Here is a 22133-nt window from a genome sequence, read left to right on the forward strand (position 1 = left end):
AATAATTTACCTTTTTATTTATAATAAGGATAATACAAGTTTACTGGTTAAAACTTAGAAAACATAAAAAAAAACACTGTAAAGGAAATGAAATATCATCCTTAATTCTAGAACACCAAGATAGAGTTGTTAGCATTTTACTCATTTTTCTGCTGCTTTTATGTGTATGTAGATGTATTCACATAATGGCATTAAAATGTGTATAAAATGCTATCATTTGAAATTTTAAACAAATATATCCTTAATAATTTTGCTCGAAAATAACTGACATTTCCAATTTAAAAAACAATGAATGTTTTTTGTTAACAATTCAAAAATAAAACCATGTTCAATACAATAAATGCAAGTAAAAATCAAGCCATTGATTGGTACTTTGATAAAGGTAGTATTCCCACTGAGGAAAAGGGTAATGTATTCAATTATTGATGTCAGAGAACTTGGTTATTCATTTTTAATTTTTAAAATTAAACCTTTATCTTACATCATAAACAGAAAGAAATACCAGGTGTACTATATACTAAACACAAAAAGCAAAACTATGAATACCATTACAAGAACATATAGGGACTTATTTTTCTGATCTTGGGGAAGGAAAGGCCTTATATGTTATAAAATATCAATAATCAGTTTACGTATTATTTAAAAATATTACAAATTATTAATGAAAAGATAAGCAACATAATGAGAACACGAACAGAGAATACAAAGACTGACTTCCCAGAAGAAATGTCCCACACGCACAGGTCAGAGCACTCAGTCCTGTCAGTTATCAGAGAAATGCAAATGAGAACAACGTAAGGAGGGATTTCCTACCTGTCAGACCAGCAACGCATTAGATTAGCAGTAATATGATTCAGTGTTGACAAGAGAAGAGAGAAATGGCATCCTCACCTAATATTCGTGGGGGAGCAGGTTAGTGTTGCCTCTGGAAAAGACAGTTTGGTGGAAACCATCGACATTTAAAATGCATACATTCTTTCCTCTGGTGATTTCACTTGAAAACTTTTCTCTGGAGCATGCAGACAGCAGCTGCAAAGAGACCCAAATAAGACCTTACTGCAGCAATGCAGTTGTGATCGCGAAGAATGGCCCCAGCCTCCACGCCCATCAGTGGGCTGTGACAAAATAAGCAAGAATATGTCCATACTAGGTGAGGCATGCATCCTATACATTATCGTGCAGTAGCTAAAAAGAACAAAAAGGAATCATATGTACTGATATCAGAAACACTTCAATATATATTGTTAAATTAAAAAAAGCAAATTACAGAACAGTATGTACTGACTGGTCCTGTTTTGTTTGAAAAGTACACACAAATAAAATTGTGTCTGTCTGTACACATCTATGTTTTTACAAGTCGAGAAAGATACACACACAACTGGTAACAATAGTTATCTCTGGGAAGGACAGCAAGCTTTGGAGAGGTGGGAGGAGGGGAGAATGAAAGGAAAGTTATGCTTTTTATCTACGTGCTTTTTCTATAGTGTTGGAAGTTTATACGTGAAGACTGTATTCATATATTATTTTTGTATTTATAGAAATGTAGCTGCGGCGTAAGGAATTGGAGAAGAGGGAAAAAGAGCATCCAATACAAAGAGCCAACCAGCAGCAGCCTTTGGTGAACTAACTTTCCCGTCCCTCTGCAGGACACATCCATGTAGGAGTAGAGATGCGTACTATACAGAAGTGAGATTCATTGATTTATTTGTGTATTCAACAAACATCCTATGATGTTCAAGATTCTGGGTAAAGCAGTAAACTTAAATTCCCTGATTGTGTGTTAGTGGGGACAACAGATAATAAATAAAAAAATCATTTCAAATGAATATAATTTCTATGAAGAAAATAAATGAATGCTCATACTATAAATGCAACCTAAGTAATCTAGCCAATGATATGGGGATCTTTCCCTTCTGTTAAATGTAGATCCAAAGTGATAGTTTCAATGGCTGTGCATTCTACTAGATAAACTATGACCTATTTAAACAATGGACATGGATGTACACTTGAGTTATTTTTACTATTATAAAGATCTTTGTGCACTTGTTATTATCTTCTTCAAATAATTTCTTAAAGATAGTTAGAAATTGCAGGATGTTTCCAATATAAAGGAAGAGTTTCTTAGTTTTAAAAGTGCCACCAAGAACAAATTCTTTTTCTCTAGTCACATGGGTCCTTACATCCATGTCTCTAAGGAGTCTTGTGTCTCCATCAGTCAGAAGAGGGACAGAAATTCTGTCGCCTTGTTTCAGCAGGTGTCATGGCGAAGGCACAGCATGGAGGGCATGGCCCATCCCAGTGGGTTGGCTCCGTGGCAGGACCAGGTGGCCTTCATTTATGGTGTCAATTGAACATAAAGCACAGTACCATGGCCCATAAGCGTCCTGGCATGTGTAGGCTAAGATAAAGTAAGCCCTCAACCCTCAGTATGTCCAGCACAATGATGAAATTCAAACTTCTTTGCATCTAGATTCAAACTGTTGAACTATTATAATATCACATCACCTCACTTACAATTTAGAACCTACATGTTCAACTAATTTAAGTGATCATATGGTGGTCAACAGAAAAAAAAGAATCTTACAAGGGAATTTTTGTTTGAATGACACAGGATTTCAAGGAGGAATTTCATGACGACCACTGTTGATATACTGGAAGCAAACACTCATGTTGATGTAATAGATCCAAAATGTGCTGGTCACCATTTTTTATCTTATTGTTTTTAAATTTTTTACAATTATAGTTGACACAGTATTGTATTGGTTTCAGGTGTCTGACAGAGTGATTCAACATTTATATACTTTCCAAAGTGACTACCACAGTAAACCTAGTAGCCATTCGAGAGCCATTGACCATTTTAACTGCTTTACAGATATTAATTCATTAAACCCCCATGATAACCCAGTGAGGCAGGTATTTAATATCTTCAGCTGACAGACACTAGAAGTAAAACAGACAGATTATCTAAAATGCCTAGCATCACACAGGAAGTGTGTGGCAGAACCAGGATCGGACCCAGGTAGTTTGATGTGAAATGGTGCTGACTCAGCCGCTGCCCTGGGCTTCCTCTCAACACGTTTGGTCAAAGACAGATATGCAGGATTATAGATTTGTATTCATTTTGGCAAGTGATCTTTCAGAAAGCTTTTATCTGTTTCGAACTTACAAATGGTGCTTAAGAGAGCCTGCTTCTCTAATCTCTGTTCAATGTTAAGTGTTGTTTTACTTTTTGCAAATCTTGTAAGTTTTTTAAATCTTTTTTATTAGTATTTTATATAATAAAAACAAATAATTTTCAAAGGCTTATTCATTTTTTTATTTCTGGGATTGCTTTTTCATATATTCCATCCATCTGTTCCTTGTTTCCATATTGTTATTTTAGAATTCTTTATAGAAACACATCTTTTGCACATTTTTAATCTTGTTTATATACTTCTGCTTTGATATTTGCTACACAGAAGTTGAAATCCCTGTGTGTTGAAAAATTTTAATATTATTATGATTTCTGAATTTTATATTGTGCTTATAAATATTTCCACCACCCCAAGTTTTAAAAAATACTTATTTATATTTCCTTCTAGTGTTTTCGTAGGTTTATGTTCCTTCTGCATTTAAAATTTTGATAATGTAGAATTTATTTTGATGTAAAGAATAAAGCAAATTTTCAGCTTTATTTTATCATAAAATTGCAAGATAGTTGACCCAATGTCAACTTATATAAAAGAAAAATGAAATTATGAAGACAAGCAGAGAAAAAAGACATTATTTAGAGAGGAACAAAGAGAAGAATTACAGAAGACTTTTCATGAGGAACAATAGAAACCAACAGATGATGAAGAGACATTTTTAAATATCAAAAGAGAAAAGCAAAATTTGTTAACCCAGAATTCTACATTTAGCAAAAACATATTTCAATAATTAGGGTTCAATAAAACCCTTTTCAGAAAAACAAAAGCTGAGATTACTCATTGCCAACAGACCTGCACTATGAGAAATGTTAAAGGAAGTTCTTCAGGCAGAAGGAACATAATATCATGTGAAAGCTTGGATTTATTCAGAGAAATACAGTGCTGGAAGTAGTGAAAATGAAAGTAAATGTAAAATATGATTTTCTTATTTTTAATTGCTCTGGAAGATAATTGATTGGATAAGTCAAAGATAGTAACAATATGTTGTAGGGTTTATAACACATGTAAAAGCATAATCTATGGCAATAATAACACAAAAATAGAAGAAATTAATTTGAAAGTAAACTGTTAAGTTCTTATACGATGCAATAAATGGAATGATATTGTTTGAAGTTATGTAATAAGTCATGAGGCATATTGTAAACACTAGGGCAACCACTGGAAACTTTTTAGAGGTATAACTAATAAGCTAAAAATAAAAATTAAATAAAATTATTTAAAAATATCCAATTAGTGCAATAGAAAGCAGAAAAACAAGAATAAAGAAACAAAGAATAGAGGGACAAGTAGAAAACAAATAGGAAGATGATAAACTAAAATTCAACCCTACCAATAATTACATTTATTGTAAAGAGTCTAAAGACAACAATGTAAAAAGGTTGATTGCAAAAGCAAAGAAAACTAATTTGAAACATACAGACAGAGGTAGGTTAAAGGTAAAAGTGTGAAAAAAGATACACCACACAAACACTAATCAAAAGAAAGCTGGAATCCCCATATTGACTAATGCAAAGTAGATGTCAGAATGGAGAATATTACTGGAGATAAACAGGGACAATATGTAATGATAAAGAGGCCAATTCACCGAGAGGCCATGTATGTTAAAGCTGTGTTGTTAGGTACATACGTATATATGCATAGGCCTGTTATAGCCTCTTGGTCAATGCACCAAACAAAATATGTGAAGCAAAAAGTGATAGAGTTCACACAAATCCACAATTACCATGAGAGATTTCAACATTCCTTTCTGAGTAATTGAAAGAACAAGCAGACGAGGTCAGCCAAGATATAGAAAACTCAAACGATTTCATCTCACATTTATAGAATATTCCATCCAACAAAAGCTAAAGCAGTGTGCACATAATTTTCAAGTACAACATAGAACATTCACATAGACCCTTTTCTGGGCCATAAAACAAACCCTAACAATTATTTTTTTAATTTAAGAAAAAGAAGATTAAAACTATGAACAATAAAATGGCAAAAAATACAAATATCAATTGAATCTAAAAAACAAACTGATCAAACAAGAACAGAGACAGAATCACGGACACAGCATTTTGATGGTTGCCAGATGGGGGAGGGGTTGTGGGGGAAGGGGTGGGGAGGTAAGAGGATAAAGAAGTACAAATAAGAAGTCACAGAACAGCCATGGGATTGTAAAGTACAGTACAGGAAATGGAGCGGCCAAAGAACTTGTACACATGACCCATGGACATGACAGTGGTGTGGGGATGGCCTGAGGGAGTCAGGAGTGCTGTGTGGAGGGGGGTATGGGGGAAAAGTCAGGACGACTGTAATAGCATAATCAATAATGTAGTAAAAAAATTGAAATCATACAAGCCATGCTTGCTGGCTACAATGCAGTTAAACTAGAAATCAGAACATTATCTGGAAAAATCCCCAAATACTTAGAAACTAAGGAAAATTAAATTGCTTATTTGAGAATAAGAGGTCTCACTGTTTATTCAGGTCTTCTTTTATGTCTCTTGCTTTGAGCTTATTATTCTTTTCATCTATCATGCACATAGTTTTAAAGTTTATCCTAGGTATTTCATTTTATCTTATTTTATTTTACTGTTATGGTTGCTTTGGCGAATGAGTCTTTTATTACATTATATTTTCTGACCGGTTATTACTTGGCTCTAAGGACATTGATTTTGCTTTTTAAAAAATTATGACCACCTTATTGAATTCAATATTTCCAATAATTTTATTTTATGGCGCTTTTCAACTACGTGATCAGATCATCTATAAATAATGATAACATCCCCTCCTTTGAAGATATCTCTGTGCTATTCCTGTAATTCTTTTGTCTAATAGTACTGACTAACACTTTTGGAACAATGTTAAATCAAGTCCTTGGTGCCGGGAGGTTGTTTTGCTCCCGACCTGGAAAGGCCTAGCTTTCAATGGCTGCAATGGACGGGTGGGTTGGGAAGGCAAACAACACAGCTTTACTGGGCAAATGAGACGGGGAAAGTCTCATCCGAAAGCCTCAAGATTGTTCAGTCGCAGCAGCGAGTTTTCCAGATAGTTTCCAGTTGGCTTTTGGACAAGAGGGAGCACTGACAGCTGATTTACTGGGCAGGCAAACGCTGTCCATCTCGGAGCTTGAAACTCCTCCCAGAAAGGCTCACTTGAGGTCTGGGACTTTTGTTCTTTAAGCATCCTGCAGGAAAGTTACTGAAGTGGGCCTTTTCCCCTTTCAGGGACGGGCCGAGAGTAGCCCTGGAGACGAGAGGAGGCCAGAAGATGAGAAAGTTGCTGGAAGGACTCAAACACAAACCTCATTCACTTCACCCTGTAGTCTGAGGCTTCCCCTCCCCTCCCTGGAACATGATCAAACCTTAGTGAGGGAAGGTCACACCTCTGAGGACAGCTGGCTAGCTTAATAAGAGTCTACAACAGTCTTTGAAAGACACCAAAGTCACTTCTTCACAGGTGTGAGCCCCGGGGCCTTCAGTGCTGCAGTGGAAGTCCTAAAATGCCCTTCCCAGGACAGGCATGGACATAATTCAATTGTACACATAACATTTCCAGCCCAGCGCTGCGCCCCACATGCTAGCTGACGTGGGCTCCCTTTGTTGATTGCGTAGGGGAGGGAAGGATCTACCTGGTCCTTGGTGGATGTGGGTCAGGGCCACTGTGGCTCTGTGCACGTGTCTGTTTTGCTCCTGAGCAGGCCCGAGAACTGTGTGCCTCAGTGGTCAGTGTGGGGCGAGCCCGGAGTGGTTTCTGGAGTGATGACGGAGAAGCAGAGATGCCTGCTGTGTTTCGGTGTTTCTGTCACTACCCAACATGATGCAGACTGTGACAGAGACACAGTGGGTGGATCGAATCCCCTGGGGCAGTGAGACAAGCCTGAACCCACCCTCATGTTTCCCTGTCAAGCTGCCGTACCTCCCAAGAGGTTTCTTGGACAGAATCTTACTTTCTTATAATGACAGTAGAGACAAATGACTGAACAAATGAAGCACATCTTTGGGTCAGGCAATTGCTGCTCTTCTGACCTTGTCCTGGTCTCATTTTAGATGGTGGCACCGAGGTGTCCACAGAGAAAGCAATCTCAGTAGCGGCCCTCTAAGCTATGACACCAGTCTCCAGCGAGAAACCATAAATATCACCCCATCTCTCACGTCACTTTTCTGGTGCAGGAAGACTGAGTTCCCTCAAAGAAGGCAGTCACTCGGAGTGCTGAACGGAACGGTAGAATGGCCGTCCCAGCGTGGGTCTGAATAATGCAGTGTTAGCCCCACGAGGGAGGAAGTTTCCCTTCGTCACCGCCCTGTGCTGTGACCGATGCCGCAGAGAAGGGGCCAGGACCAGGTCGGAAGAATGGCCCACGTGCAGAGGAGCAGGCTCCCATCAGTGATGGGCAGGGAGTGAGGAACAGTGACGGTGTGGTCCCACAGAGAACACGCTCTCGGGTGCTGTGAGCCGGCCCCAAACTCTGGCTTGAATTGACGGGACTGGAGCCAGAGGTCCCCCTGCTGCGTCTCATGCCTGCGGGCTGCTCTGACCTGGGAAACATCTGGATTACAAATCTTCCAGGGAAAGACAGTGTGAGCTTCTAGATGCCATGCATCCACTCTCAGTGCTAAAACTTCCCCGTGGAGTGAATTCCTGTAACAGTGGGGTAACGCTGTTTTATTATTCCTAATGATGCACGGGCCAAATTTGGACACAGACAAGCCCTCAAATGTGTCTTCCACGTCAGAAGTCATCCACACAGAAAGAAAAACCCACAACCAGACAAAGTGTCACATGAGGTCGGGCCCCACCTTTCTGACTTGGTTTCCTCCGCTGCTGAGCCCCAGAGTGGGCGCCCGCGGCACCAGCAGGCCTGCCCGCTACCAAATGACAGGAAAGGGCAGTAGCGGCAGGCAGAGTGCAGGTCACAGAGTTCTAAACGTGTCTAGAGGCTGACAGCCCCTGTCACTTGCCGTTCTCATTCCTTTCCCCATGGCAAAGCTTCCCCTCACAGGGCCAGGGTCACGGGGCCAGGGCTGTGGGACACAGAGAAGAAATTGGACATTTTAGAGTGCAAGTAGGCGGTTCTGTCAGAAAATGGCTTCTACTGTCTACATGGAGCAGTCACTGCTCTGCCTGGAGTGAGAGCTGCCCTCAGAGCCGATTGTAAGGAAAAGGCTCAAATGGCAAGAAAACCTTCATCCTTCTGAAATATAAAATATAAGACAGCCCTGACCAGTGTGGCTCAATTGGTTGGGCATCGTGCCACAAAGTGAAAGGTGAGCGGTTCGATTCTTGGTCAGGGCACGTGCCTAGGTTGCAGGTTAAGTCCCCAGTTGGGGTGTGTATGAGAGGCCACCAACTGGTGTTTTTCTCCCTCTATTTTTCCTCCCTTCCATTCTCTCTCTCTCTAAAAAATAAAAAATAACTTAAAAGCAGAAGAGTTGAACTCTCCTTCCCATACAGTACGTTTTCTCCCGCACTGTGGACCAAAGGCCTGGCCTGCATTTGACCACGTCTCCACTCGGCCTAGAGAGGGACGTTTTGGGGGCACTGCAGGAGGACAGCTGGAGCCAATCCGACCACAGCGAGCGTGGAGACCCCTGATTTAGATGGATCAAATTCCCTCCTCTGGAAATCTGGAATTTCAAACGAGAGGAGTTAGCGTCGCAGGCAACCAGGAGGCCGGAGAAGGCGGCCAGCTGGTCCGCAAAGGGAGGAGGAGGCAGGTCTGCCCACCAGACCGCCCTGCTCGGGGAGGGCACCCGAGGGTTTTCCAGTCTCTGGATCCAGCTGCCCTGGATTCTGTGAAAAACGCCTCACCCTTTATATCAAATAGCCCCCATTTTAGGTAATATACTTGAAAAGATTACCCCATTGAATGCTGCAGTGCATATGAATTTGTGTCTTGTTTGCCACTGAAGATGTCTTAGCAAAGATAGAAGTGAGAGCCCTTTGGGCAGCTCCCCCACGTTGCACCTGGTTTCGTTTCCCTTGTGCTGGGTGCTGGCCCCCTCTTCCAGCCCCCTCCACCTTTTATGAGGCAGGTTCACCATGTCTGAGTCACCTCTGATTCTGCCAGGAAAGGCCACCTGGCCTCTCCACATCTGAGCCACTTGTCTCTAAGATTGCAGGGGGCTCTGTGGCCACCCAGTGCCATAGGGAAAGCTTGCAGGCCGTCAGGATCCTTGGAACACATTGTTGCACAGGCAGGACTTGGCACGAATAAGCCCAGTGCTCACTGACTTAGCCAGGGAGTCTGTTCTTTCCCCACCACGTGTCTGGGATCCTCTGTAATCCTGTTCCTTTCTCAGCACCCAGACCAACCAAACAAAAGCTGCTTTGTAGGAGGGAAGTCCAGTGACCCAAGAAGTAGGTGGAGGGTTCTGCCCTCTGTGGCGGCCGAGGGTCCATGTACAGGAGAGACAGAGTTGAAGAAGAAGAGGGTTTGGAGTCAGGAGTCCTGATTTTCAGGGCTGGCTCCAGCATTTGCTAGAAACATGACCATGGCTGAGTCAGACTCGCTGAGCACTGGTGGCTGGATCCATAAAATAAAGGGGGAAATGGTCTCCCCTGTTGTGGTATTTTTGAGAAGGTTCTAGGAGACAATACTGTAAAGGGCTTTAAAGCCACAAATCCCTACTGAAGTCATGTTGTTGTTACTAAGTGTTATGGTAGCGGACAGCTTTTTTCACACTCCACTTGGAGGTGCAAAATAAATGTGACATCTTATTTCTCATAACTGACCTAGTCATCCCCAGGAGTGCCACCTCTCTGGGGAACAAGGGTTGCAGCGAAGGCATCAGTTACAACCTGCCGATTCCAAATGCTTTCTACATGCTATTGACCTCATTCTCGCAGCAGCCTGTGCAGCGCGTACGAATGCCAGCTCCAGCCTGAAGAGCAGAAAGGAAACTCAAGTTTAGCAAATACCTGAGTCCCTTCCTGCTTCCACAGTCTGTCTTCAAGTTTAAAACAGTTCTTTCCAAAGAAATGCTTAGCGTTCTACCCCAGTCCCTCCTCCTCTTTCAGGTGACCTCTGAGTCGTATTTGGGGAGGTTGCAGAGGTGGCCTCCGATGCCTCGGTGCCCCGTGCTGCTCTGTCCTGTAGGGCACCGTTCTTGCTAATGTGCATGGAAACGCAGTCTCATTGGTGGGGGTCCTTCTTCCTCGCAGTCATCCAGGAACCAGGCACCGTTCCTTTCTAACATGACCATCTCCGAAGCCTCGCTGTCTGCTTGTCGCCGTGCTCTTCTAAAGGGTTGGTCACATCCCACCGCCTAGAACTCAGTAATAAACTGCATGTAAGTACCTAGGAGACGGGGAAATGTGGGTCGTGGAAAAAGGAAAGTGTGCCTGGAAAAAGGAAGTGGGTTTTTGGTCCAGGGGTAATAGTCCTTGCTGCATGTGACAATCCTAAAGGAGCTGCTATAGCAGTTCCTGACACCGGTCATCATCCCGTCATCCTAGCCTGACTCAGCGAGGTTGGGGGAGGGAAATACCAACTGCACATCAACAGCCAGGAGATCAGGCACGGTGCTATGGGGGCCCAAAGCTGTCTGATGGCCGTAGAATGCAGGGGCAGAGTGGGGATAATGGAAGGGGCAGGACTGATGTCAGGAAATAAATAAAAAGGTCTCAGAGAATTTACTAAATCCGAGGGGACTCCCGGGTCTGTGACCTCAGACACCAGGGAGTGATGGCATGTGTGATAGAAATGTGGATGTCGATGGCAGATTGAGAGGGCCAGTCTGAGGGGAGAGGAGATAGAAGTGAGAGACCAAGTGTCGTGCAAAAGCAGTAAGAAGCAATTTCAGTGAAAGCGATTAATGCTCACTTACCTCAGCTCTCTTACAGGGACTGAGACCTCAGTTGCTTGGGGCTGTGTCCTTCTGTCCTCAGATAAATGGAGAGGCCACAGGTCCACCAGTCTTTGAGGGCTGTGTCAGATGAATTGGTGCCACCTGCACCTTCGGATTGGCCCTTGATCATGTATATACAGGGGACATCCATGCTCTTCTTTTGGGAAAAGTTCCATAAAAATGGGTGCTTCTTCTACCATGGAGTCTAATACCACTCCCTGAGCCGCCACGTTTAGCCTCTTCCCATGTACCCTTTTCAACAGCTGCAACACTGTGAGTCAGCCGTGGGGCAGCAAGCAGAGTCGCCCACAGAGGAGGCCTTCCCGGAGGCATATTGGGGATCTTTCTTGAATCTAAATGACCCGGAGTTTCTCTCAGACTATACGTAGTAACTGGCCGCGTGGGGAGGTGGGTCCGCTTGCTCTCTCAGACCTCTTCTCTCTAACCAACAACACCCTGCACACACTCATGGCCTCTCTCGGGGAGGCCTTCCCACCCCCACCCCCCGCCGGGTTCAGTGACTAACACTTGATTCAGCTCTACTCTTAACCGAATGTCATTTTTCTCCTGCCGGCACATCCACCCTTTCTTTTCTCCCCGTGTGAACCTGGGGAGATGACTCGCCTGCGGTTAGCTGTACCCCAACCCTGCCAACCTCCTCACACCCCGTAAGGCTGACTGGGCTGGAGCGACTAGCGAAGGGGAGGCTTAGCAGGGAGGACAGACTCCCTAAGTGTGATGGTGCCCACAACCGAACACTCCACGAAGACAGGCATGAGCCTGATGAGTGGGTCTGGAGGAGGCTCTGGGACAGGAAGGGTGTGGTTGGCAGTGGGGATGGTTTAAGAAGAGCCAAGGCAAGGATGGGGACAGCAGCCCGATTGTACGCTGAGCTCAGGATATGGGAGGAGTGTTCTTCGGTCCCTGCCAGGGCCCCTTCACGATGCCTGAAACACCCTGGTAGGCTCAGTTCTGTGATTCATCGAGTGCATTCCCACGGTGGTGCGGTGTGGAGATCTGGAACAAAGGGCAAGCTGAAAGGCGAACATTCCAAGGCAGGCTTGTGGGAGGACTTGGCCGTAAGAAGTTACATAAAGGTGACTTAGGGGTCATCGTTGCATGAGAGATGTAAGAGCCGTCCAAGCCCTGGTGTGACTTGCCCAAGGGTAGACCCATTCTCAGGGCCCAGTTATAAAAGAACAATGCCCAGCTCACCTGGGCAGGAATTGATGGCCTCTTCATGAAACAGAGACCCAGCTGCGCCGCGGAGTGACTGGACATCCAGTCCAACACATGCAACCATTCAGCTTGTGTGAGTGCCTACCACGTATCAGGCACACACGGGGGAGGCACACACGTCAGAGCTGGAGGGAAGCTGGGAGGCAGGTGCTCACTCGGGACCCCAGGAATGGAAGTAACTTGCCTAGAACAACTACCAGAGACTGAGCCAGAAGGAGAGTTCCCAAACTCTGCTTCTCTTCATAATCCACTCTGTCCCATCTTCCTCCAGAAAACTACTCTATAATAGATTAACTGTTCTCCTAGGAAGCCTTGAAACTGAGGGCAGGAGAGAAAAATGTCCAGGAGCAGTGTTGAGATTTGCAGGATCATTCCGGTTGACCATGCCCATGAGGAGAGGCCCGTGGCCTTGGCCCTGACCTTCTCCTTTCTCACCGAACACAACCAGGTGCCTTTCCCCATTCTCTCTGAAGGACCATCTCACACCCAAATTCATTGCTCCCCCACTTGCTTGTCCCTTAATGGTAAACAACCGCCTAATAATGCAGGAAGGAAATCTACTCTCCATCTCTCCAACTTATAGAATTCCCTGCAGGAGCAGCTAACCTAGAGATTTCCTTGAAAGACACACAGCCCCCAAGAAAAAAACAACTTTAGGTGAATATATGTTTTCCAGTGAACTCAAGGGCAATTCTAAAAAGCCACACATGCCTCACGGGCCTCAACTGGGTGCCTGTGAACCGCTGACATAACACCCCACTGGAGGCCTCTTCCCCCACAGTCAGCCCACACTATTCTTTCAGTCACACCCTCCAACCTTTTGGAAGGGACTGCCTAAACCTGGCCAGGAGATAATCCCTTTCATTACTTCATTAGAGAGAAAATCACGAAGTGCCCAGTTTTGAAAAAGGCACCTGGCTGCGTTTCAGGAAAAAATTTCTTTCATCCTCCACAATAAGTCACCCAAGCTATCCAAAGGACGGCAGACTGCATCATCTCCAAACATTCTAAAGATCTGGGTTATTCACTCATCATCCCCAACCTCTGGCTAGAATGCCAACGGGTCAAAGAAGGGGAAGGCTTGAGAGAACATCTGACCCAAGGACGGGAACTCAGTGCTCACCGGAGACTGGCAGGTAAAGCAGTGAGGGATGTGAGCCAGGTGGGGACCGCTGTGACGCCCGAGTCCACACCTCCTTTGAGGCAATACAGTGCCCAAAACTTAAAGCACAGTCTCCCTGAATCCACTCCCATGGCCTTTCCCCTTAGTTCAGGCGTGTTTATTTCCTAGAGCTTCCATAACAAATCACACAAACTTAGGGGCTTAGAACAACCGAAACGTGCCACCTCACAGTTCTGGAGGCTGAAATCAGCCTATGGACAGGACTGCACTCCCTCTGAAGGCTCCAAGGGAAAATGCTTCCTGGCTTCTCGCAGCTTCTGGTGGCTGCAGCCTTGGTCCAGTCTCTGTCTTCTCATTGCTTTCTCTGTGTGTCTGTCTCCTCTTCTGTGTCCTAGAGACAGTTGTCATTGGATTTCAGGCTCACCTAAATAATCCAGGATGACGTTATCCTGAGATCCTTAATTCGGTTACATCTGCAGAGACCTTTTTCTCAAGAAAGTCACACTTCACATTCTGGGTGTTAGGACATGGGTGTGTCTTTTAAGAGGCCACCATTCAACCCACACCAGACTGGAATGAAAAGAAGGTAAACGAATCCCTCCAGGACCTGCAGGTGAATTCTAGCAATGTGATTCTGCGATTCCCTTTTTCTAAGGGAAGTTCTTCTCCACATTTGTCCTCTTACCTTTGCTAGCTTAGTCTCTTCCTAAAATGTTTGCACAACCTTAGCAATAGGCTTGGGTTAACTAAGAATCCAGACTATCTTGAACTGCTACCCATCTTTACAAAATATTTATTTTTATTCAGGTGAAATTCACCGAGCGTTAAATTAAGCATTTGAAAGTGAACAAGTCAGCAGCATTTAGCACATTCACGATGTTGGGCAACCACCATCTCTAACTCGTTCCAAAACATTCTCATCACCCCAAACAAAACCTCATAGCTAGCAAGGAGGGACCTCCCATTTCTCCCCACAACCCCTGGCTGCTGTGATCTTGACTCATACTCTTCTCTGATTCCTGCAGCACTCGTCACCTTTCCTTTTTATGGAGAACTTCTTTCTACCTTTCAGTCCATTCTCCACCATTCCCGCCTCTCTCCTCCCCACTCCTCCCCTGACCCAGTGCCGCCAGAACTGTCTCTTCCTCATTCCAGAAGTGCTCCTAACAAATTCCAGCATGCATCAGCAGCACCAGGAGGACCTGTTCAAGCACAGCTGGCTGGCCTCCAGCCTCAGAGTCCAGGTTTCAGTGGGTCTGGGGTGGGGCCAAGAATGAGCATTTTTATCCCAGGTGAGCATTGCTCCAGGGCCTGCAATGAGAGGCACTGTGCTGGCTCAGCCTCCACTTAGGCCATTAGGGTGCAGAGGCACCCTATGGTCACTTCATCCATCCGTGGGCGTTATCTCCAAATTCCAGAGGCACAGTTGATCTAGTTTCCATTCTGCCTAAATACTTCCCACCTTTGATGCAGATCGAAACCTTCTACTCCACGCCTCTACCCTCTTACTTTTCCAAATCGAAGTTGAGGAAACCCAAGTAACTAGGACTTATCCTCAGAGAACAGGAAAATCCTGTCCCAAGCAGGGGAGATGGCAGCCTTGGTGACAAGCCGGACGTTAGGTACTCTCCATGGACTGAGAAAGTGGGCCGTCCGGAGCTGGCTCCTGGCCGGTCTGGGATGATTGCAGAAAAAACATCCAATGCCATCTCCACCTACCCACCCACCCACGCTCCTCTGTCCACGCCAGCCCCATGTGCCCCAGAGTCCTGCAACGTGTCCCCAGGGTGCGGGTCAGACGCCGGCAGACTGTCTTCCCAGGATGTTGAGCAACACTCGGTGAGGTATTTCCAGCACTCATGTACTCCCCACCAGCCTGCAAGACATTTTCTCTAAGGAATTTCAACACACATAACTAGTGCTTTGTGCTGATGTGAATGAGGGCTTGTCCGGATGCCAGCGTTTCACCACACAGGAGATTAGCAAACGTGAGCCGAAGCCTCTGAGTGGCCACATTTCCGTCTCAATGATCTTCCCTCAGATTACGCAAATATGTCAAACCGTTCTAGGAAAAGAATGGGAAGGGGCGTCAATCCCATTCGAAGGCCTAATTAATCTAGACCATTTGCTGTTATCAACCCTTTTCAAGTCAAGTACCCACCGTCGGTTTTGCCGAAGACGGTCTGAACTAAGCATGGGCCACGCACTGGAGCCAGAATCCTGCTCACAGGGTGTTGACACTCAGATCTTCTCACGCTTTCCTTACACCCTCGCAAATGGAAGTTTTTTTAAATTAAAAAAAAAAAAAAAAGCTAAGGGGTCAAGTGCCCATGGTGCTAGTTCACATCGGGTTCTGCTGTTCCAAGGGAACAGGCAGCTCTTGATGAAGGAGACCCGAGTAGGGAGGAAGGTCTGATTTGCACGTGGTTTTTTGGGTACAAGCAACCAGCTGAGGCTGAGCTGGAGGTCTCCTGCTGAGACGGCATGTCTGTCCCATATCTACTTCCTTGTCCTGTGGTCTTAGAAAGCTTTGTTGAAGGATCTCTATGCATTTGCTCTGGCTGCCATAACTATGTACCACAGACCGTGTGGCTTAAACATCAGAAATGTATTTCCTTGCAGTTCTAGAGGCAGGAAGTCTGAGGTGTTGGCAGGACTGGTTTCTTCTGAGGATCCCTCCTTGGCCTGTGGATGGCTGCTGTCTCCTAGTGTCTTCACACGGCCTTTCCTCTGTGTGTGTCTGTGTCCCAATCTTTTCCTATAAGGACACCAGTCATATTGAATTAGGGTCTACCCAGTGACATAATTTTACTTGACTACATTGTTAAAGAGCTCATTTCCAAATATAGTCACCTTCTAGGATATTGGGGGTTAAGTCCTCAACATATGAATTTGGGGCAAGAGCACAATTCAGTCCATAACAGTAATATTCATTTCAACCATTTACCGAATGTCACTGGTTGTAAGTGGACATTTTTTCATATTTTAACATCAGAGAAACCAGGCCCCATCTAACAATCTATGGCATTCAAGGGTTAATTGGTAGATATTTTATTCTAATAATGGTGTACATTTTTTTTAATGGTGTACATTTATAAGTGACTTCTTAGACCCAAAAATTCACTGAAGTGTAATAGTCCTCACAATACCCCACTGAAATTCATACTTTTTTACCCCCACTTTACAAATTAGGAAACAGAAAAATACAGGTTAAGCAATTTGCCGAAGGACAGCAGCTAATAAAGGATAGAGCTGGGTTTTAAACCCAGTTAGTTTGACTCCCAGGCTCACCCTCCAAACCGCTGCTTTGGATAGTCCCACGGCTTGCGGTGAGCCTAACTGAGTTAGTACATATGAAGCAGATGCTCAGTAAAGGTGAGCAACCTAATTCAGGGAATTAAATGGCATGTTTGTAGCTTATGAGTCACAGTGAACTGGACATATGTTCCTGAGAGCAGGGTCATCCCCAAAGTGACATATGACCCTAATGCCTTCCCTCTTTCTGAGCAAAAATTTTCAGTTTAACAAATATAATGATACACTGAAACTAATACAAAATAATGTAAAGTGTAATTGAAAAAATTTAAAACATTAAAAAAGAACCTAAAAAATAATGAAAGTTTACCTATTTGTTTTTTTAACCAGAACCCATACTTTCTAATTATCTACAAGGTTTGATGAGTTTTGCAATACAAAAAAAAATGAACAAGAACTATCCTTCTCTTTGGGGGTTTTTGGATCAGGCAGGAAAAAAGATAGGTAACAAGTAGGCATACACATCAAGGCCACGTGTGTGGAAGGGGAAGTCATGGTCACAGCTCAGAGGATGGACATTGCTTCCTGTTTGGTGATCAGAACTGCGGTGTCTCAGAGCTGGAAGCATTTGAGCTGGGACTGAAATGATGAGTAAGATTTCAAAAGGTTCAGAACGGGCCAGAGAGTGGATGGAAGCAGAAAGGAACATAGACAAAGGCCCAGAAATGAAGCTGTGTGGTGGAAGTGCTGGCTCGCCAAGTGACGGCTGCGTGGAGAGAAACAGCTGAAGATGAAACTACCAGAGTAAGCGGAGAGGGCCAGACTGTTGGGCACCTTGGATGCCACAGTAATTAATGCATATGCATGGGGAATTCAACCAGAGATGGTGTAGGGGCTGCACTGATGTGCAGAGAAGAGAGATTGGGATGCGGCTAAGGAGGAGGTTGAGCTCCTCCTTACTACAGTGGTCCAGGTGTAGGATGACCAACTCATCCCAGTTTTCCCAAGATCTTCTCCACTTTAGGAAGGAAAGTCCTGCATCCTTCAGTCTCAGGCATGCCAGGACAATTAGGCACACTGTCAACATGAGAGAAGGATGCCCTAAACTTGGCACAGAAAATGGAGAGGGAGGAATTCCATCAAGGCTAAAGCTATAGTGAAGGAATCACATACCCCATGTGGGAACTGGTTAGGTGGTTTGAGGGGCAAAAGATGAGGAGGATTTGAGAATATTTCAAAGTTTGTAAGGCTGAGGAAAATCAATAACTATGCCAGAGAGGGGAGCTGGGTTTAGAGAAATAGATGAGGAATTTCATTTCAAATGTTCTAATTTTAGATGATTTGGGCCAACCAGATGGGCTGTGAGTGTGTGGACTCGAGGACAAGCAGCCAAGAACAGACTGGGGAGCCATCCGCTGGAATTCAGCCACTGCCCAAAGTCGTGATAGGCCCACAAAGGGCACTCTGCAGGGGAAGGTGAGGCCACAGCCTAAACAATGGTTCTCAAACTGTACCCTAGACAGAATCACCCAGGAGATTGCAAACTCCAGACCAAATCAGGATTCTAGGTTCAGGATCAGCATCTTTAACACAGTGTCCAGGTGGTTCTGTGCAAATGGTCCAAAGGCTACAATTTGAGAAACTCTAGCCCACAGGTGTGGGGTCAGAGAATAGGCAGTGATAGGCAGGTCTCCAGACCCTCTCTGCCCGCTCCCAGGTCCCCCCTCTCAGATATGTTGACTGCAAGCACTGGCTGGCAGTGCCTCCGTCTCCCCTTGGCTGCCTTGTACTTGGCTGTCTGGTTCTCAAGCAAATAGGTCCCCTAGGTCTGGGTGCGCCCAACACTCAACCTCCTGTCCATGGTGGGTACTGCTGGGAATATCAGCTGATTCCCTTGTCCCCCAAAAGCTGACCCTGTGTGTTCTAAATTTTACCAAGAAGGTAATTATAACCTAAGTTAAAGAATTCTGGGGGTTCATCGAGCCAGGACACCTGTTTGAGTGAATCACTCTCATTAGGCACTATAGACAAACATGAAGTGGTGTCTGAGAGAGTCACAATCAGGCAGAAGTAAATCATTGATCTGTAGTTTCCAGGGGTCACATGTTCCAATGACCAGAATGGGTTCAGCTACTGGCTCACAGCGGTGGCCTGAAACAGATCATAAACAGCACACGTGAGAGGTGGCCCACTGGCTCCACTCTGTCGCTCCTTCAGTAGCCCACAAGATTCCTCCAAACCCGTAGCCTGCTTCTCAGAGACCATCATAACATCCATGAGCCCTACACCTGGAAAAGGACAGGAGGGAGGGAGTGACCATCAGCGCTTGCCCCTGGGCTGGTGATAGAGCAAATAAACCTGCAGCCCAGTGCTCAGCACCCTATGCAGTAAATAGTAATACTCATAAATGTCTGTGAGTATTATAAGCTCAAGAACAATATATCATTCATTACTTTCAATGAACATAAGGTAAAGAAACTGAGCCCCCCTTTTCACCGATTTTGAAGCTGATTTTATTTAACTTCATCTGAAAGAATCACAGAAGCCCCCCTACTTACAAACTTCAATATTCAAACTGTCATGGACCAAGAGTCACTCCTAATAACATCATGTTACTGTGTGTTACCAACAGACAACATCAGTGGTCATGTAAGATTATTTCATCCTCAGCCATTGGTTTAGGCCACTGTGACTTAATTTGCTTATTTTCATTCATTTGACAAAGATTCACTGAGCACACACTAAATACAAGTCAGGCAGTGTTCTAGATGCATGGGCTGCATGAATTAACAGCCCAGGAAAAAAGCTTTGTCCTCATCAGGGTTATAATTTAGGCAGCAATGCGGGTGAGAATAGAGAGACATGATAAATAAGTAAATCATGTACTATGCTAAAAGGTGAAGGCTATGACTACTGAGGCAATGGGACAATAGCATGCAGTTTTGAATAGAGTTACCCAGCTAGGCCTCACGAGAAGTCACCATTTGGGTAAAGGTTTGGAGATTTTGGCATGAGAGAAAAGAAGGATGGGGTTGCTATCAACTGAAATTGAGGAGCCTGGAGCAAAGCTGGCTTAGAGCTCAGGTTTGAAACATACTCCACAAGGTCCCAAGTGGAGGTGTCAAGAGGCTGTTGTTTTTGTTTTTGTTTTTGAATTTGGGGACCTGGAGAAAGGTCTGGGATAGACTTACAAAACTGGGAGTGCTTGACGTACAAGATGATCTTTAAAGCTTTGATACTTGCTGATACCAGCAAGGGAAGGAATATGCATAGAAAAGAGAAATAGGAAGTGAGTCAGTGTCAGGCAGAAAAGGAGTCTCTGCAAAGGACCAGAGACTAAGAAGGAGCATCCAGCGATACAGGAGGAAAGGCAAGAGTGCATGGTTCCTGGAAGCCAACTGAAGAGCCTGTTCCCTGGAGGAGGGAGTGACCAGCTGTGCAAATGCCATTGGTAGGAGGACATGAGCATTGTAGGAGAGGAGGTCACAGAGGTGAGAAGCCAGGCATCGGGAAGACCATGCATACAAATCCTGAAATCACCAAACATTAAGGCAAGAGAGACCCTGGAGAGAGTGACAACCAAGGAGGAGCTCAAATCTGTGAGAAGTGAGGGACAGTGGCTGCCTTTACACATGGCAGCAACAAGGACGGGTTTGGGTGATATAATCTGGAATGAGAGTCAAAGCAGGATGTCTGGGGAGGAGGTGGGGGAAAGGGATTTAAGAGGCCAGGGGATTTGTGAAGAACACCTGCTCTCCTCCAGGCCCAGACGTACAAAGACGACAGAAGGAAAATAACCTCCCCTTGAGGGGCTCCAGGGGAGGGAAGCACTGTCCTCAGGAGATTCAGGCAAAGAAATTAAGGCTCGATGGGATTTTGTTGATGATGTGCTAGGAATTACAGAGTTACAGCAGAAGAGATTCAGGGGTTGGGAAGAGGGAAGAGGCAGGGATAGAATACAGAGCATGCAGAACCTGTAGGAGTATTAGGGTGGGATATGAGAGGTCAATAGTATTAACTACATTGTATTTAACATAATCAGAAATATTCAGAGTGTTCAAGGTCCTGGTAAGGACAAAAAGACTTTCTAATAAAATAAACATAGAGGTAAGAATATTGAAAGTAATGAGAAAATCTTAAATGTTGTTTGTTTGGAGACACTTTGAACTTGCAAACAACTAGATTTAAGAATGACCTTAAAGGTCAAGTGCAATGGCAGTTTTCGGAAACCGAGGGGCAGGGGAGATAGGGAGTTGCTGATCAATGGTTGTAAAGTTAGGCAAGATGAATAAATTCTAGAAATCTTCTGTATAACTTTGCATCTATAGTCAACAATACTGTGTTACACACTTAAATACCATAATAAAATTACATTAAAAAATAAAGAATGACCTTCAGAACCTATTTATGAGTAAAGAAGTTTCAATATATTTCATAAATTCACTAGTCAATATTCTCAACATGTGTCCTGCATATAAGATGCAAGTAATCTATCACAGTTGTTACTGCAAATAATTCATCTTTAACTGCACATCGCTGTTGCTCTTGAATTACTTTTGGTGTAATGCAATCAGAGGAAGAGAAGAAAACCTGTTTAGATGATAAAACTCTGACCTAAAAGTGCTTATTATCGGATTCATACAATGGTTGATCTAAAACCAGTGTTTAAGGGAATCATCTAATTAATCCAACTGCTCCCTTCTTCCAGCTCAGACGAGATTCTGCCACTCACATCACATGGAATCATACATCACCTTATGAGAACTCAGTTGTCTTAGTCCATGTAGGCAGCCATAACAGAGTACCATAGACTGGGTGGCTTACGAACAACAAAGTTCACTCCTCACCATTCTGGGGCTGTGAAGTCCAAGGCAGGGCCAGCAGAATTGGTGTGTGGTGAAGGCCCACTTCCTGGTCCACAGATGGTCATCTTCCCACTGTGTCCTCACATGGTTGAAGGGCAAGGGAGTTCTCTGGGGTCTCTTCTGTGAAAGGATTAATCACCTCCCAAAGGCCCCGCTTCCAAATACCATCGCATCGGCGGAACAGTTTACGTATGAATTTGGGGAGTGGGGAACAAGCACTCACTCTATAGCATCAGTTCATAGTTGTATTGCTATTTACTTTTTCATGTATTTACTTCTTTACCTTTGAACCTACTCATAAGCTCCTGGAGGGAAGGTTGTCCTTTGTATACATATCACGAGCAATAAACATTTGATGGTGGATTGCACTGGTCTGCCCCCAGTCCACAGACCCCAAGGTGCTTAATGCTCCCTCTGCATGGGTGTGGGCACAGACAGCCCACTTATCAGTATCGCTCCAGGGTGCCCGCTTGTTGTTTGGAGTGTTGTATCTTTCGGCCATTTCAAAGGAGATGACCCCAGGCCAAAATAGCCCCCTGGTTTATTTATCTCACAGTGACACTGATTAGACATTAATGGTGTCCTGATTTTTTTAGTTCCGAATCTGTTATCTTGTCCTGAAAAGCTA

This window comes from Artibeus jamaicensis, unplaced genomic scaffold (genome assembly GCF_021234435.1).
Source record: "Artibeus jamaicensis isolate MK-2021 breed Jamaican fruit bat unplaced genomic scaffold, CSHL_Jam_final scaffold_833, whole genome shotgun sequence".
In the NCBI taxonomy this organism is placed as follows: Eukaryota; Metazoa; Chordata; class Mammalia; order Chiroptera; family Phyllostomidae; genus Artibeus; species Artibeus jamaicensis.